At 46.1% G+C, this 17,728-nt stretch overlaps 1 protein-coding gene across 1 annotated transcript in view; it reads right to left on the reverse strand.

Annotated features, from left to right (window-relative positions):
• The window catches only part of LOC125456615 (probable voltage-dependent R-type calcium channel subunit alpha-1E), a 714,016-nt gene extending 697,091 nt beyond the window's left edge, over positions 1-16,925 (reverse strand). The window contains exon 1 of the mRNA XM_059647713.1: positions 16,823-16,925. The gene's annotated coding sequence lies outside the window, so the exon portion shown is untranslated. The remainder of the gene's footprint in view (positions 1-16,822) is intronic.
• Between the last annotated feature and the right edge of the window lie 803 nt (positions 16,926-17,728).

The following is a 17,728-nucleotide window of genomic DNA, read 5'->3' on the forward strand; positions in this document are numbered from 1 at the left end:
TCTTCTTTCAGCAAGCCAATTTCCGATCTAAACTGCTATATCTCCCACAATTCCATTCCTCCGCATTTTGTACAATCGCCTGTTGTGGGGAACCTTATCGAACCCATTTTCTCTGACTCAGCGCATAACTTTCCTTCTTTGCCCTTAAGTGGGCCAATCTTTTCTCTAGTTACCCTCTTGCTCTTTATATATGAATAAAAGGCTTTGGGATTTTCCTTAACCACATTTGCCAGCAATATCTCATGTCCTCTCTTAGCCCTCTTAATGCCTCATTTCAGATTCGCTCTACATTCCCGATATTCTTGCAAAGCTTCGTCTGTCTTCAGTCACTTAGACCTCATGTATGCTTCCTTTTTCCTCTTGGCTAGTCTCACAATTTCACCTGTCATCCATGGTTCCTTAATCTTGCCATTTCTATTCCTCATTTTCACAGGAACATGTCTCTTCTGCACGCTAATCGACCTCTCTTTAAAAGCCTCCCACATCAAATGTGGATTTACCTTCAAACAGTTTCTCCCAATCTACATTCCTCAGATCCTGCCAAATCTTGGTTTAGTTGGCCTTCCCCCAGTTTAGAACTCTTCCTTTGGGATCACTCCCATCCTTGTCCATGAGTATTGTAAAACTTACGGAATTGTGGTCGCTATTTCCAAAGTAGTCCCCTACTATAAGTCCAACCACCTGACCGGGTTCATTCCCCAACACCAGGTCCAGTATGGCCCTTTCCTGAGTTGGACTACATACATACTGCTCTAGAAAACCCTCCTGGACACACCTTACAAATTCTGCTCCATCTTGACCCCTAACACTGACTGAATCCCAGTCAATGTTGGAAAAATTAAAATCTCCCATCACCACCACCCTGTTTCTCCTACACCTTTCCATTATCTGTTTACATATTTGCACCTCTATCTCACACTTGCTGTTGGGAGGCCTGTAGTACAGCCCAACATTGTTACTGCATCCTTCCTATTTTTGAGTTCTACCCATATTGCCTCACTGCTTGAGTCCTCCATGGGGCCCTCCTTCAGTGCGGCTGTGATATCGTCTTTGCCCAGTATTGCAACTCCTCCACCCTTTTACCTCCCTATCCATCCCGCCTGAAGCATCGATATCCTGGGACAACTAGTTGCCAATCATGCCCTTACCTCAACCAAGTCTCAGTAATAGCAACAACATTGGAATACTGCGTCCAGTTCTGGGCGCCCTATTATAGGAAAGATGTGGATGCTTTGGAGAGGGTTCAGAGGAGGTTTACCAGGATGCTGCCTGGACTGGAGGGCTTATCTTATGAAGAGAGGTTGACTGAGCTCGGTCTCTTTTCATTGGAGAAAAGGAGGAGGAGAGGGGACCTAATTGAGGTATACAAGATAATGAGAGGCATAGATAGAGTCGATAGCCAGAGACTATTTCCCAGGGCAGAAATGGCTAGCACGAGGGGTCATAGTTTTAAGCTGGTTGGTGGAAAGTATAGAGGGGATGTCAGAGGCAGGTTCTTTACGCAGAGAGTTGTGAGAGCATGGAATGCGTTGCCAGCAGCAGTTGTGGAAGCAAGGTCATTGGGGTCATTTAAGAGACTGCTGGACATGCATATGGTCACAGAAATTTGAGGGTGCATCCATGAGGATCAATGGTCGGCACAACATTGTGGGCTGAAGGGCCTGTTCTGTGCTGTACTGTTCTATGTTCTATGTTCTATGTTCTATGTTCTATGTTCTAACATCATACTTCCAGGTACCGATCCAAGCCCTAAGCTCATCTGCCTTATGTACTACACTTCTCGCATTAAAACAAATGCACCTCAGACCACCTGTCCCTTTGTGTTCATCATCTGCTCCCCGACTACTATTCCCTTTATTCACACTGACTCCATTATCTAGTTCCCTACAGGCTTTTGTTACTACCTCTTTTCTGTCCAATATTTGGTTCCCATCCCCCTGCCACATTAGTTTAAACCCTCCCCCTCAGCATTAGCAAAAGCAGCCCCAAGGACATTGGTTCCAGTCCAACTCAGGCATAGACTGTCCAATTCGTAATAGTCCCACCTTCCCCAGAACCAGTTCCAATGTCCCAAAAATCTGAACCCCTCCCTCCTACACCATCTCTCAAGCCACGCATTCATCCTGGCTATTCTTTCATTTCTGCACTGACTAGCACGTGGCACTGGTAGCAATCCTGAGATTACTACCTTTGAGATCCTACTTTTTAACTTGGCTCCTAACTCCCTAAATTCTGCTTGTAGGACCTCATCCCATTTTCTGCCTATATCGTTGGTGCCTATGTGCACCACGACAACTGGCTGCTCACCCTCCCCCTTCAGAATGTTCTGCAGCCGATCGGAGACATCCCTGACCCGTGCACCTGGGAGTGATATGTGCAGTAACATAGGGTGTAACATACTTAGGAAAGTTATACTCAGTGACAGAGTATAGTATATCTACAGGAGTGTTCCATCCAGTAACACAGGGCGTGTGTTACATATATGAACCATAGAAACATTGAAAATAGGAGCAGGAGCAGACCATAACCGAGCATTCATCTCAGTACTGCGGTCCCATTTTCTCCCCATTCCCTTTGATTCTTTTTGCCTGAAAAAGGAGATAAAACTCCTATGAGTTTCTATATTACAATTTGAATATGGACTTGATATGGCCAGTTACATTGGATTTGTGTCTTTGAAGGACTTATCTGTGGCATATTGAGATAAGGTGTGTTATGTATGCTGAATTTTTCTGCATAGGAGCAGACAGTGTGTTACACTTTGTGACAATTAGCAATGATAACATAATCCAACACTAGGATAGCTTTCTGTTCCAGATTTGTTTTTTTGGCTGAGTTCAAAATCGATACCTGCCACGGAGGGATTTGAACCCATTAACTCAGAACAATAACCTGAGTGTCTAGGATCTGGGTTACCAGCCTGAAACATTGCCAAGATATCACCAGCTCCTCATGTCTAGTTGTTATCTACAATAATATACTGTTTTATATATATGGGAGAGTTATAACCAGGAACAGACGGTAGCGTTATGAATACAATTGTGCTACATGCAGTGTCAGATAGTGTGTTATATGTTCCGCAGGTTTACGCAGAGAATAATTAATGGTGTTATATACTGAGGAGTATTGTACCAAGAACATTAACATGTTTTTTGTGCAGGAGTGTTATAGTCAGTAATATACTATCTATTAGATACAGGAGAGCCATACCTAGGAACAGATGTAGTGTTAAAAATGCCGTTGTGTTGTATGTTATGTCAGATGGTGTGTTATATGTTCAGCAGTTTTATACAGAGAATAATAGGTGGTGTTATATATTGAGGAGTTTCAGCAGTGTTATATCCTGTAATAAACTCATATATCTAGGAGTGATATATTCAGCAACATAAGGTGTGCACTAAGTACAGGAAAGTTGTATGCAGTAACATAAGGTGTGTTATATATGCAGGAGAGATGTATGAAGTAATGTAGAATATGTTGTATATACCCATCGACAGATGAACTGTTACAACTAGTGTGGTTTCATATACAGCATTGCATGGCATTTTATATGAACAGGAGTTTTGTACAGTGTATAATTGGATCTGTTGTATATACAAGACATATTCAGAATTGTGAGGAGTTAAATATACTGGAGTGTTATTTTGAATAAAATAGGGTCTTACATATACAATAATTTTGTACTCAGTATCATAGGGTGTTTTATATAAATAATCTTACACCCATAATATATGGATGTTATGCATGGAGGAGTGTAATACACAATAACATAGGGCATGTTATACGTACAGGAATATTATTTCCACTAATAGGTTGTGAGATATATATGCGTGTTATACAAAGTAAGAGACGTTGAGTTGCATGCAAGAGATACCAAGAGATTTTGTTTGTGCTGTCATTGAGTCAAAAAATCAGAGAGACCTACAGCACAAGAAAAGACCCCTCAGCCCATCATGTTGTATTGGTCAAAAACAACCACCTGACTATTCTAAGATAACAAAGTGTGAAGCTGGATGAACACAGCAGGCTAAGCAGCATCTCAGGACCACAAAAGCTGACGTGTCAGGCCTAGACCCTTCATCAGAGACGGGGATGGGGAGAGGGCTCTGGAATAAATAGGGAGAGAGGGGAAGGCGGACCAAAGATGGAGAGACAGGAAGATAGGTGGAAAGGAGAGTATAGGTGAGAGGTAGGGAGGGGATAGGTCAGTCCAGGAAAGACGGACAGGTCAAGGAGGCGGGAAGAGGTAGTAGGTAGGTGGGGTCAGATTGTAGATGGCGGAAGTGTCGGAGGATGATGCGTTGTATCCGGAGGTTGGTGGGGTGGTATGTGAGAACGAGGGGGATCCTCTTGGGGCGGTTGTGGCAGGGGCGGGGTGTGAGGGATGTGTTGCGGGAAATGTGGGAGACGCAGTCAAGGGCGTTCTCGACCACTGCGGGGGGAAAGTTGCGGTCCTTGAAGAACGTGGACATCTGGGATGTGCGGAAGTGGAATGCCTCATCCTGGGAGCAGATGTGGCGGAGGCGGAGGAATTGGGAATAGGGGATGGAATTTTTGCAGAATGGTGGGTGGGAGGAGGTGTATTCTAGGTAGCTGTGGGAGTCAGTGGGCTTGAAATGGACATCAGTTTCTAGCTGGTTACCTGACATGGAGACTGAGAGGTCCAGGAAGGTGAGGGATGTGTTGGAGATGGCCCAGGTGAACTTGAGGTTGGGATGGAAGGTGTTGGTGAAGTGGATGAACTGTTCGAGCTTCTCTGGGGAACAAGAGGCAGCGCCGATAGAGTCATCAATGTAACGGAGGAAGAGGTGGGGTTTGGGGCCTGTGTAAGTGCGGTAGAGGGACTGTTCCACGTAACCTACAAAGAGGCAGGCATAGCTTGGGCCCATGCGGGTACCCATGGCCACCCCCTTTGTCTGTAGGAAGTGGGAGGAATCGAAAGAGAAGTTGTTGAAGGTGAGGACGAGTTCAGCTAGGCGGATGAGGGTGTGGGTGGAGGGGGATTGGTCGGGCCTGCGGGACAGGAAGAAGTGGAGGGCCTTGAGGCCATCTGCATGAGGAATACAGGTGTATAGGGACTGGACGTCCATGGTAAAAATGAGGTGTTGGGGGCCAGGGAATTGGAAGTTCTGGAGGAGGTGGAGGGCGTGGGTGGTGTCACGGACATAGGCAGGGGCTTCCTGGGCCAAAGGGGAGAAAATGGAGTCCAGACAGGTGGAGATGAGTTCGGTGGGGCAGGAACAGGGTGAGACAATGGGTCAACCAGGGCAGGCAAGTTTGTGGATTTTGGGAAGGAGATAGAAACGGGCCGTGCGGGGTTGGGGAACAATGAGGTTGGAGGCTGTGGGTGGAGGTCCCCTGAGGTGATGAGGTCATGGATGGTATTGGAGATGATGGTTTGGTGCTCGGGGGTGGGGTCATTATCAAGGGGGCGGTAGGAGGAGGTGTCGGAGAGTTGGTGTTTGGCTTCGGCCATGTAGAGGTCAGTGCACCATACTACCACTGCGCCTCCCTTGTCCACGGGTTTGATGGTGAGGTTGGTGTTGGAGCGGAGGGAGCGGAGGGCTGCTCGTTCTGCGGGGGAGAGGTTGGAGTGGGTGAGTGGGGTGGAGAGGTTGAGGCGGTTGACGTCTCGACAGCAGTTGGAGATGAAGAGGTCGAGGGACAGTAGGAGGCCTGGGGGTGGTATCCAGGAGGAGGACTTGTGTTGGAGGTGGGTGAAAGGGTCAGTAGAGGGAGGGTTAGGCTCCCGGTTAAAGAAGTAAGCGTGGAGGCAAAGGCGGCGGAAAAACTGCTCGATGTCCAAACGTGACCGGTATTCGTTGGTGTGTGGTATAGGGGGACTCTTCCAACTTTACAAGAATGTTGCCAGGATTGGAGAGTTTGAGCTAAAGGGAGTGGCTGAGTATGCTAGGGCTATTTTTCCTTGTGCGAGGGAAGCTGAGGCGGGTGACGTTATAGAGGTTTATAAAATCATCAGGGGAATAGATAGGGTGAATATCCAAAGTGTTTTTCGCAAGTTGAGAGACCACAACTCAAAGGCATCAGCTTAAGGTGAGAGGGGAAAGATTTAAAAGTGACCAGAGTGGCAACCTTTTCACACAGAGTTTGGTGTCTGAATGGAATGAGCTGCCAAACGAAGTGGTACAGTTAGAACATTTAAAAGCCATATGGATGGGTACATGAATAGGAAGTGTTAAGAATGATTTGGGCCAAACGCTGGCAAATGGGACTGGATTAATTTAATATATCTGGTCAGCGTGGACAAGTTGGACTGAAGAGTCTGTTTCCATGCTGTACATCTTTATGACTGTATTTCAAAAGCAGATGAAGAATTAATGTTTCTCTCTGAGGCTCACTTCCCCAGTGAGAGGTGAAGCTGGACACTGAGTATTTTAATGCTGTCTTGTTGATGGGGTTGGGGCAGTGTTATTGATTATGGGGGTGTTGTGGGACACAGGAGGTTGAGACCATAGTCAGATGCAACCATAAAGTTATCCGATGGGATAAGCGTGTGCACCTGTGTGTTGTAAGGGTTTTCTGATTGTTGTTGCTACATCGTCACCAGTCCATTACCTATATCTCCACTAGCTCCCTGGTTAATAGGACGCACCTTTCCCTGTCTTCCTGGGAGTCTTTCCAGGATCTGGGATGAACAGAGGGACTCCGATACCTTCCTCAATGATACAATGCATGTGGAGGACTCTGATAGACTCACTTCCAGCAATAAGCTGTGGTACCCCCTCCAGACCCTTCTCAATTGTACCTACACTCACTCCATATTGGTCTCCCTCATTTGCTTTTCGTCTTGTCCTCTTCTTTTCTCCATTTTTCATCTGGTTCAGTGCCTTGTTTCTCAGTAACTTTGGGGTTATGTATGTCTCCCAGTTCACAGAATTGTTACAGGACAGAAGGAGGCTATTCGGCCCATTGTCTGCACCGGTTTTATCCCCTAGTGCCAATCTCCTGACTATTCCCCATATCCTTGCAGACTATTTCCATCCAAATTACCATCCAATGCCCCTCTTGAATGCCTCTATTGAATATGTGCATTCCACACCTTCACTACTTGCTGTTGAAGAAATCTTTTCTCACAGCATCCTTGCTTCACTTGCACGTTACTTTAAATCTATATCCGTGTCGTTCTTGCTCCTTTTACAAATGGGAGCTCTTTCTCCCCATCTACCCTATCCAGCCTACTCATGATTTTGAAAACCTCTCTCAAGTCTTGCTCTCAACCTTCTGGTCTCCAGGGAAGACAGCCCCAGCTTCTTCAATCAATCCTCATCACTGAGGTTTCTCATTCCTGGAACCATTCATGTAAATGCTTCTGCACTCTCACCAATACATCCACATTCTTCCTATGATGTGGCACCCACAGCTGTACATAAACACTCCTAACAAGTGTTTCCTGTTTCTGATCCATCCTTCCGTCAGTTTAGTAGCTGCTATTGGTGTTCGCTTGTGAGGAATGTGTGTGGCAGCGATGGCTCCCACACTCAAATAGCCCTGTCAATGCTTGGTGCGAAGCGTGGACTGTTGGATGGAAGGATGGACTGGAGAGTTTGGGGCCTGAGGAGATTGGTGTTGGGTGGGGAAGAGGTTTGATGTTAGGAGTCGCACAGATGTAAACACAGAACTGTATCAACCAGCTGACTGTTGACCCAGGGTCTGAGGGAGGAGACAGCTGATTGGTGACAGTGGAATAGCTCGGGAGCAGGCTGATGTCTTGCTGATGCCTCAACCTATAAATAAGGATTCTGCGAGTGTCACTGTAAGCTCTGAGAGACTGAGAGATAAGCCCTGGTGAGAGGGAGAGCACTCACACTGTGACCAAGGTTTCAAACAACCAGATAATGCAGGGTGACAGGCAGCAAAGGCCAGCCCTCTCTCTTTATGCCTTCTTTCTGATTATGTTTCTATTGGCAAACCTATTGGTCTGCATCTCTCACACCCACAGGTCGTCAACCCTTTGCTATCCCAGTATCTCTCACACTTAGTAAACTTGAAACGATCTCTGTATCCTTCATTGCCACAGATGGTTAACCGTACTGAATCTCTGTACCTGTCAATCCCACAGACGTAAATACTCTCAATCCACCATAGCCTCACACTTACATATATAATCTCTATATCCCTTAATACGAGAAATGGTTAACCCTCTGGAATATCTGTACCCCTCACTCCCACAGGTAGTTAACCCTATTGAATCTCTGTATCTCTCAGGCCCACATATGGTTAACCTGATAGAATCATGCCTCACTCCTATGGATAGTTTACCCTATAGAATCTCTTTATCCTCACTCCCACATAATAGAATCTCTGTATCCCTTACCGTCACAGAAGTTAAACCAAGTTAACTGCACCCCTCACTCACACAGGTGGTTAACCCTATATAATTGCCACTCCCCTCACTGCCAAAGGTAATTAACCCTATAGAATCTGTGAATCCCACAATCCCACAGTTTGATAACCCTGTAGAATCACTGTATTCCTCAATCAGGGATTGGCGGGTAACTGTATAGTATTGTTGTGTCCCTCACTCCCACAGGTAGCCTATGTGACAGAATTATTGTATCCATCGCTCCCACAAGTGGTTAACACTGTGGTATTTCTTTATCCTTCACTCCTAAGTGTAGTTGACCCTACAGAATCTATGCATATCTCACTCCTGCAGGAGATTTCAATAGAATCTCCATGTTCCTCACTCCCACAGGTAGTTAACCTTATAGGTTCTTTGTATGCCTCACTCCCACAGGTTGTTAACACAATAGAATCTATGTATACTCTCTCCTGCAGTTTGCTAACCCTCTCGCTCTTAGACGTAGTTACCCTATGGAATCTCTATCAATCACTCCCACAGTCGGTGAGCCCTACAGAATCACTGTATATCTCAATCTCAAACGTGGTCAACCTTGTAGAATAGCTATATCCACCACTCCCACAGGTGGTTAGATCCATAGAATCTCTGTATTCCCTCACTCCCACATGTGGCAAACCCTACAGAATTCATGTATCCCTCACTGTCACAGATGGTTCAAGCTGTAGATTTGCAGTATCTCTCACTCATATATGTAGTTAACAGTGTAGAATCTCTGTATCCCTCACTGTCACAAGCGGTCAATCCTATTGAATCTCGGGTTCAACTCCAGTGTTGGGCTTGTATGTTCTTCCAATGTCTGCAGAGTTTCCTCTGGGTGCTCCGGTTTCCTCCTACAGTCCAAAGATGAGCGGGTTAGGGTGGATTAGCCATGCTAAATTGCACCATGGTGTCCAGGGATACGCAGGCTACGTGGATTAACCATGGGAAATGCATTGTTATGGGGATAAAGATGGGGCTGGGTTTGAGTGGAATGCTCTGGATGGTCAGTGCAGATTGATGAGCTGAATGTCCTCTCTTCATACTATAGGGATTTTTTGATTCTATAGTTAACCCTATCGAATCACTGCCTACCTAACTACCGCCAATGGTTATCCCTATAGAATTTGTGTATCTGTCACTCCCACAGGTGTTTAACCCTACAGAATTTCTGTATATCTCACAGACAGTTAACCCCGTAGCATCACTGATATCTCATTCCTGCAGGTGCTTGATCTATTCTGATTTTCTTCAATTTTTACCTGGCAAAGAGATGAGGGGAGATGGGACAAAGAATATGGAGTATGAAGCTTAACTAGGTAGATCAGCTGTGATATTCTGGATGAGCACAACAGGTACAAGGTGCTGAATGGCCTCCTTCTTTCCTATCATCACAATAGACTGGGACAGAATAGCAATGACTGACCTAAAAGAGGGGTTTCAAATGATGAGTGGTGGGTTTGGTAGGGTGTGAGCGTCACAGAAGGTCAGAACACAGGCATTGTAAGAGATGAAGAGAGACAGTGGAATGCACTCCTTGATTACAGGGGGTCTTGAATGTTAAGGTATGCATATGATGCTTCTGTTATTGAAGGAAGAATGTAAATACATTGGAAGCAGTTCAGAACATAGGTTTACTAGACTAATACGCGGAATAGAGTCATAGAGTTGTGCAGCACGGAAGCAGACCCTTTGTTTCAACTCGTCCAGGCCGTCCACATATCCTAAATTAATCTAATTCCATTTGCCAGCATTTGGCCCTTATCCCACCAAACCTTTCCAAATATGTACCCATCCAGATGCCTTTTCAATGTTGTAATTGTACCAGCCTCGAGCGCTTCCTCGGGCAGCTCATTCCATACACACACCACCCTCTGCGTGAAAAAGCTGCCCCTTAGATCACTTTAAAATATTTTCCCTCTCACCTTAAACCTCTGCCCCCTAGTTTTGGATACCCCCTACCCTGGGGAAGAGACCTTGTCTATTTGCCCTATCCATGCCCCTCGTGATTTTATAAACCTAAATTTGTGTGAGGTTGTGAGTGTTTGGAGCTTGTCTGCCTCAGCAGGAGGAGACTGAGTCTCAGTTTCAGGCAGAGGTGGACAGATTCTGATTTGGCAGGAGACTTGAGGATTATATGGGTGGGGATGGGTGGGATTGGAAGGTCAAACAAATCAGCCATGATTCTATTGAATGGAGAAGCAGGCTCAAGGGGCTGAATGGCCTACTCCTGCTCCCATGCTCTTTAAAAACGTTTGAGCTGCATAGTGGGGGCAGGAGGCTACAAATTAAGATATTCACGAACAAATCCAGTGAGGTACATCCTTCTCTGGACAGTCACGAAACCTGGAATCTTTGAGTGAAATGGCATTAATGCTTTGAAAGGATGTGTATATGAGGGGAAGCAGAAGACGAGGATAAGGGGATGCAATGAGTTAAAGAAAGGGTGGGATGAGACTGTGAAACGCTGCATGAACTCAATTGGAATAGTGACCTGTGTCCCTTTTTGTAGGAATTCAATACACACATGAGATTTCAAAGAAAAGTGTTTACCATCCATCGAGAGCTCTCTAAGGCGAGACTTGTTATGCCTCAATGATGAAATGATTCTGAGTCAGCACATCTCAATATATGCTGCTAGTTTGTGACACAGCGATTGGCATTCAAAGACCAGGCTTATCAATTAAAGAAAGGACTGTGAACACACAACGTGCTGAGAGACTCAAATTGCTTGTTAAACCCACATAAGGCTGTGGGACTGTAACTGCAGAAAATTGCTGTCCATTTTCTTTCATTACCTCTTTATGTTTCTCAGTCACTTGCTGCCTTCACACAAGATTTCTGCTGGCACTGCTGTCTCTTGACAATATTTTTCACTCGCTCTCCTGCCAGTGTCATCCCCCCCAGCTCCAGACAGAGCCCCAGACAGAGTCACTGCTTCCCTCCCCACAGTCGCTGCCCCCTTCCCACAATCACTGACCCCTCCCCACAGTCACTGCCCCCCTCCCCATAGTCATGGCTCCCCTCCCCACAGTCACTGTCCCTCCCTACAGTCACTGCCCACCTCTCCACAGTCACTGCCCCCCTCCCCACAATCACTGCCCCCTCCCACAGGCACTGCCCCCCTCCACACAGTCACAGACCCCCACCCCACAGTCACTGACCCTCTCTATAGTCACTGACACCTCTCACAGTCACTGTCCCCTCCCCACAGTCACAGACCCCTCTCCACAGTCACTGTTCCCTCCCCACAGTCACTGCCCCCCCACACAGTCACTGTCCCTCCCCACAGTCACTGCCCCCTTCCACAGTCAGTGCCCCTCTCCCCACAGTCACTGCCCCCTCACCACAGTCACCGCCCCCTCCCCACAGTCACTGACACTCTCTACACTGTCCCCCTCCCCACAGTCACTGCCCCCTTTCTACAGTCAGTCACTCCTTTCTGCCATCAGTGTACTCTCTCCACAGTGACCCAGTCTCCTACCAGTGACCTCCTGACAGCTTTGGAATCGTTGAACCCCGACAGTGCAGAACGAGGTCATTCAGCCCATCAAATTTTCACCGCCCTACCTGTAACCCTTCATTTCTCATGGCTAACCCACCCATCCTGCACATCCCTGAACACTGCGGCTAATTTAGCTTGGCCAATTCACCTAGCCTACACATCTTTGGACTGTGGAAGGAAACCGGACCACCTGGAGGAAACTCATGCAGACATGGGGAGAATATGCAAACTCCACACAGACAGTTACCTGAAGGTGGAATCAAACCAGGGTCCCTTCTCCCTACCAGGACCCCCTTTACTCTGCCAGGTCCTTCTTTACATCCAGAAGTTTTCAAACCATGTAAATATCGGTCAACATTAATCTTTCTGATGATTCTGTACAGTCTAATGATCTCTCGTCAAAAGGCTATCTTTTCATCCCTGGGCAGAATACTGTTTAACCATTCCTTTATTCCTAGCCACCTACTGAGGTGAGGATAAGTCACTTACTGAGTTTTATACTTCTCTGGTCACCTTACTATGTCACATAATGAAGTCTATTACCATTGAGAAAGTATTCCAACCTATCATTTTCTTCAGGTTCAAACTGGGTCATCTCGCATTTCCCCAGCGAAACTCATCTGTCATCATTTTAGTCACTCATTACATTGATCAGCTACCCCTCAATAATATCCCACTACCACCCACATCGATTTCCCCCTGTTTCCAAAGTATATTTTGGTTGCAGAGACAAATCTCTTGAATTCCTTCTCTTTCCAACGCTTCTATTCCTTTGACATATCCACTCTCCTGTCCTCGACGAACAGTCAGACTCTGGAAAGTACCCAGGATCAGAGGGATCTTGGTGTGAATGTCTGCTGATTCCTTAAGCTATCAGGACCAGGTGATAAAGTAGTTGAAAGGGCGCACGAGATGCTAGCCTTTATTTACCAAGGCATAGAGTTTAAGAGCAGGTGGATTACTTTGGAACTGTATAAAATGCTGGTTAGATGACAGTAGACAATTGTGTGCACTTCTGAAGTTAACATCATAGGCGGTGTGTGATAGCACTGGAGAGGATGTAGAGGAGAGTTACCAGGAATTTGCCTGGGCTGCAGAGTTTCAGTAATGAAGAGAGATTGGACAGACTGAGTTTGTACATGTTCTTTCTGTCTGTGAAGAACAGTTCTCCGTGTATGAATATACAATTGGCTGCACTGTGAATCTGACTCATACATCCTCAACTGGTTCCCTGTGTAATCCTTTGCGCAGTCTGGATTATTCAGCAAATGCTGTCTGATTGCTGATTCACACTATACGTAAACGACTTAGACTAAGGGATAATGTAAAGGCTCAAGAGTCCAGAATAGAGGCCTGAGAGGCATCTGTACTCATAGGTGAGCACAGCTGGTCCTAAAACTAGTGAATGGAGATGAGGCAGAGGTTACCAATATTACATCGAAGGGCATTGATGATCTGTTTGGCTGCTGTTGGAATGGTTACATGAATTCTCCACACCTGACAGCACAGGGGCAGTTATTTCTGGCAGTGGAAGATGATGTAAAAGTGACTCACCGAAGCTGGGTGGGTGAGAACAATTTATAAGGTGTTCATTGTGTTAACTTGACTAAACCCAAAGGTTTCTCCCAGCGCAGTGACAATTTGATGCAATTAGGCATCTAGGAAAGGATTCAAAGCTTCCATGTAAAGCATTTTGACACAATACAACCAATTTCCTTCATAGATATTTTACAGAAATGTCCTATAAAGACAGCCTTGCTCTTATTCTTGTACATTTTCAATGTGGCTCTGATGGTATTCATAGAACCTTAAATTTAATAAAAGCTTAAAAAAAACCTTGACTTGGCAAAGCAGGTCATTCAATAACTTCACAGTCTCCGTGGCAAACAAGCCCACCTTCTCATCTCTTCAATTATAACTGAAGCACCTCCCTCCCCCCACCAACCTTTCCCTGGCACTATTCCGAAGAAACCTTTGCACCTTCTCCCATTCCCTCGCTTCCTTCCAAAACAGTGGGTGCTGTACTGTGAGTGAGACTGGGCCAGGGTGGTAGTGAACTGGAGCAAGACTTCCTGTCTTATGTAGTTCCCCCATTCCTACCCCTCTCCTCTATTTCTGAAGCCATTTCTGGAAACTTGGGTGACACCAATAAAGTGATGCTGAGGAATTTAGGCCTGTTTAATATATGGAGTTACGCTAGCTCTCCCTCACTCCCCCACTCTCTTCACTTGTCTCCTCTTGCTCACCTCCCCCTCCTGTTTTTCACCTCTCCTCCCTTCTCCACCATTCCCATTCCTTCTCTGCCCCTGTCCTCTCTTCCTGGCCCCGCTTCTCTCTTCCCTGTTTCTCCCTTCTCCTCCCCTTCCTCTTCCCATTGTCCTCACCTCTACTCTCTTCCCCTCCTGATCCTTTTCTCTCCTTTCCCTCCCTTTTCTCAACTCCTGTCCTCTCTCTTTTCCTCTGCTCTCCTCTCTTCCACTGTACTTTCTTCTCCTTCACTCCCACCCCCCGTCCTCTACTTCCTCCATTCCATTTCTCCTTGCTTCCCTTCCCCCTCCTCTCTTTAATGGATAAAATGGTGTTCGTCTGTACTGACTTTATGAAGCCTCTCTCCTCTCTTCGTCTCCCATTTGCTCCCCTGCACCTGCCCTCTTTTTTTCCCCTAAACTCCAGTCCTCTACCTGCTCTCTTGATCCTCCTGCTTTGACCTCATCTCTCTTCTTCACCCCTTCTCCCTTCTCGCCTCACCTACCCTCCCCCTCTTCTATTCTTGCCTCCCTTCTCTTATCCTTCTCTCCACTCATTCCCCTTCTGCTTTCTTTCCCTTGCTTTTCCCTGTCTCAGTCCCTGAGATTTCTAAAGTTCAACTTTAAAATGGCTTGCATCTCTGTAATCTTACTTACAATCATTCAGCTGATGCTAACAGGAATCTAGTGCAGTATGACCGCTGCACTGCCTTCCTTTTTCATTCATTCAGAGGTTGTCAACCTCCAAGCAAGCCATAATGATTGCTAACTCTTTCAAAGTGGGTAGAACAAAGGGTTGGGTTTGAGATGAGTGGATAAGGAGAGAGGAGCAAGCTGTGACTGCGCAAAGTCTGGGATTATTGGCTGCAAGTAATTGGGGCCAGAGGAGTGCCAGAGCTCTGGAATGTGAAAGTGTGAATAAAATAACCACTGACTTACTGTTTGGCTGCCTCTGGTGTGTAGGCACCAATTACATGGCCTACAATTGGGGAAATCAACTAACTCTTTTCCACTGTTTCATTAATGTGACCGGGTCAAAACTTCACAGCTGTGTTCACAACACTTCCTCAAATGCTTCTCACTCGGGATTCAATGTAGTGCCCCTTGCCTGACCCCTTTCCAAAGACTTAGTGTCAGCCACCAAAACGCTAACAGCAAAGCCAGATATTGTATTCCAGCAGGGATCTGAAAGCTTCTGATGAGGAGCATTCTTAGGCTTATAGCTAACAGGCAGACTGGTCAGATGGGCTGAGCAGTGGCAAGTGGAGGTTAATGCTGAAATGTGTGAGGTCATGCACTTTATTGAAATATAAAAGAGGACATACAATTCTAAATGGAAATGAGGGACTCAGATATGTGAATGGAAATGGACCACAATGAAGGATGATGGACCAGATCATTGAAGGTGGTAGGACAGCTGGAGAGAGCCATCAATGTTCTCAGCATTATTAATAGGTCCATAGAGTACAATAGCAAGGAGGTGATGTTGAACATATAAAATACTCTTATTAGACTTCAGCTGAGTATCATGTACAGTTGTGAGTGCCACATTATCGGAAAGATGTGGATGCATGAAGAGAATACAGAGTGATTTACCAGAAATGAGAAACTTCAATGATGAGGGTAGATTGAAGATGCTGGGACTGTTCTCCTTGGAGAGGAGAAGGCTGACAGGAGATCTGATAGTGGTTGTCAAAATCATGTGGGCTGTATAGAGTAGATTGGGAGAAGCAGTTCCCGTTCAAAAAAGGAGCAGGAACTGGAGGGCAGAGACTGAAAGCGATGTTTATGTGTATGTGTGTGAGACTGTGCCCCAGTGGTAGTCCTTGTGTGTGTGTGTGTGTGTGTGTGTGTGTGTGTGAGACTGTACCCCAGTGAGAGTCAGTGTATATGGGGCATCTTGTAACCCAGTGAGAGTCACTCCATTAATTCTAATGAGATGAAGGGGTGTCTTTTTAAACATACCTGTGGAAGCGCCTTGAAAAGACAGCACAGCTTTCCACAATGCCAGCCTGCATTTGGAGCGTGGAGTTCTCCAACACACCTGTAACACAGCAGCGAAGAGACCTAATGCTGGGCTCAAAGAGAAACCACCCTTTGCTGTGTGCTTTCCTGCCTCAGCTGGCAATATGAATTCGTCAGCAGCTCGGTGCTGTTCGGCACTGACCCTGCTGTCCGTTGTGGAGCAGGAGAGAGAAAGAATTTGTTGAGCCTCGGCCCGCCGGCGTCTGTATGTGCGTGTGAGTATATGTGTGTCTATGTGCCTGTGTGTGTGCTGCAAACACAGTCTCAGCTTTCTGCCACTTGTTTCACTGAAATGCTGCTGGGCTACTCCAGCTTTCTGGCCTCACCCTTTACCTGAATGAAGCTGCACAGTCAGAGCAAGTGCAACTTGTACCGACCGGGGGCTAAGTCTGGCAGTTTTTGACACTTTGATGCGCTACAAAACATCACTACAAAGTCTCGGAGCCAGGGGAATGTTTGTAAAGACTGAGCGCCGGGAAGGATTTATTCCCATTGAATGTCACTCCTCAAGTGTTCGTCAGCATCGAACAAACAGTCTGAGGCAGAAACAGCCTCAAGGCTGCTTCCCCGTCTCTTCTTTGTAAGTGCTTGTGCCTCAGAAAGACCATTAGGAGACCACGGTTTCTAATCTCACTGCTCACCAACACCCAACCAGTGATAAATGCATCGAACGCAGCAAACACTTACCTCAGATCCTGGTGTTAGCTCCTGGCGGTCTGTAAAGTGAGCTTTCTTGGAGAGAAGAGAGAGAGAGAGCAAGAGAGACAGAGTGAAGGACTTGCTCTCAGTAACTGGCAAAACACAGAAGCACCAGAGGGGGCAGTGAGTAACAACTTAAACATAGCCATTCTCGTCCCTCAGCAAACAGTGTCACTACTCTGCCTCTATCTCCCTTTCGCACACGTTTACACACTCCCCAAACACGGACACAGATGTATTTGCACACACAAACACAAATGCAGACAATAAGGGCACACACGGGTGTGCACGCATGCACATTTACATGTACATTGTACACAGTCTTTACAGACACATAAACACAGCTCCATACACAGATACACATTTAATACAGGCACAAACATACATTCAACATCAACACACATTTAACACAGTCAAACACAAACACATATTTCATATAGGCCCAAGCAAACACATATTTAACATACAACACACATTTAACAGTCACACAGACATACTCCCACACACGCAATCTCAGTCACACACACACACACACACACACACACAGCCACACTGTCACATATGTACAGACACACAATCTATGTACAAACTCAAGCACACTCATGTATGACACAAACTCTCACACACAGGACACATAATTTCTCACACATGGGTACTCACATACACAAACACACAGATGTGCACACATTCACACTCATGCTAACACACACATATACACACTGACACACTCATATATGTCCACACACTCACATGTGCACACACACATTTACACTTACACATGCATGAATACACACAGACATGCACTGTTACGTTCCCTCACACACACAAACTCACTCACTCTGACACTCACATATTTACACACACCCCACTCCCATTTGCACACACTCACACTCA

Source organism: Stegostoma tigrinum, chromosome 8 (assembly GCF_030684315.1).
Source record: "Stegostoma tigrinum isolate sSteTig4 chromosome 8, sSteTig4.hap1, whole genome shotgun sequence".
Lineage (NCBI taxonomy): Eukaryota > Metazoa > Chordata > Chondrichthyes > Orectolobiformes > Stegostomatidae > Stegostoma > Stegostoma tigrinum.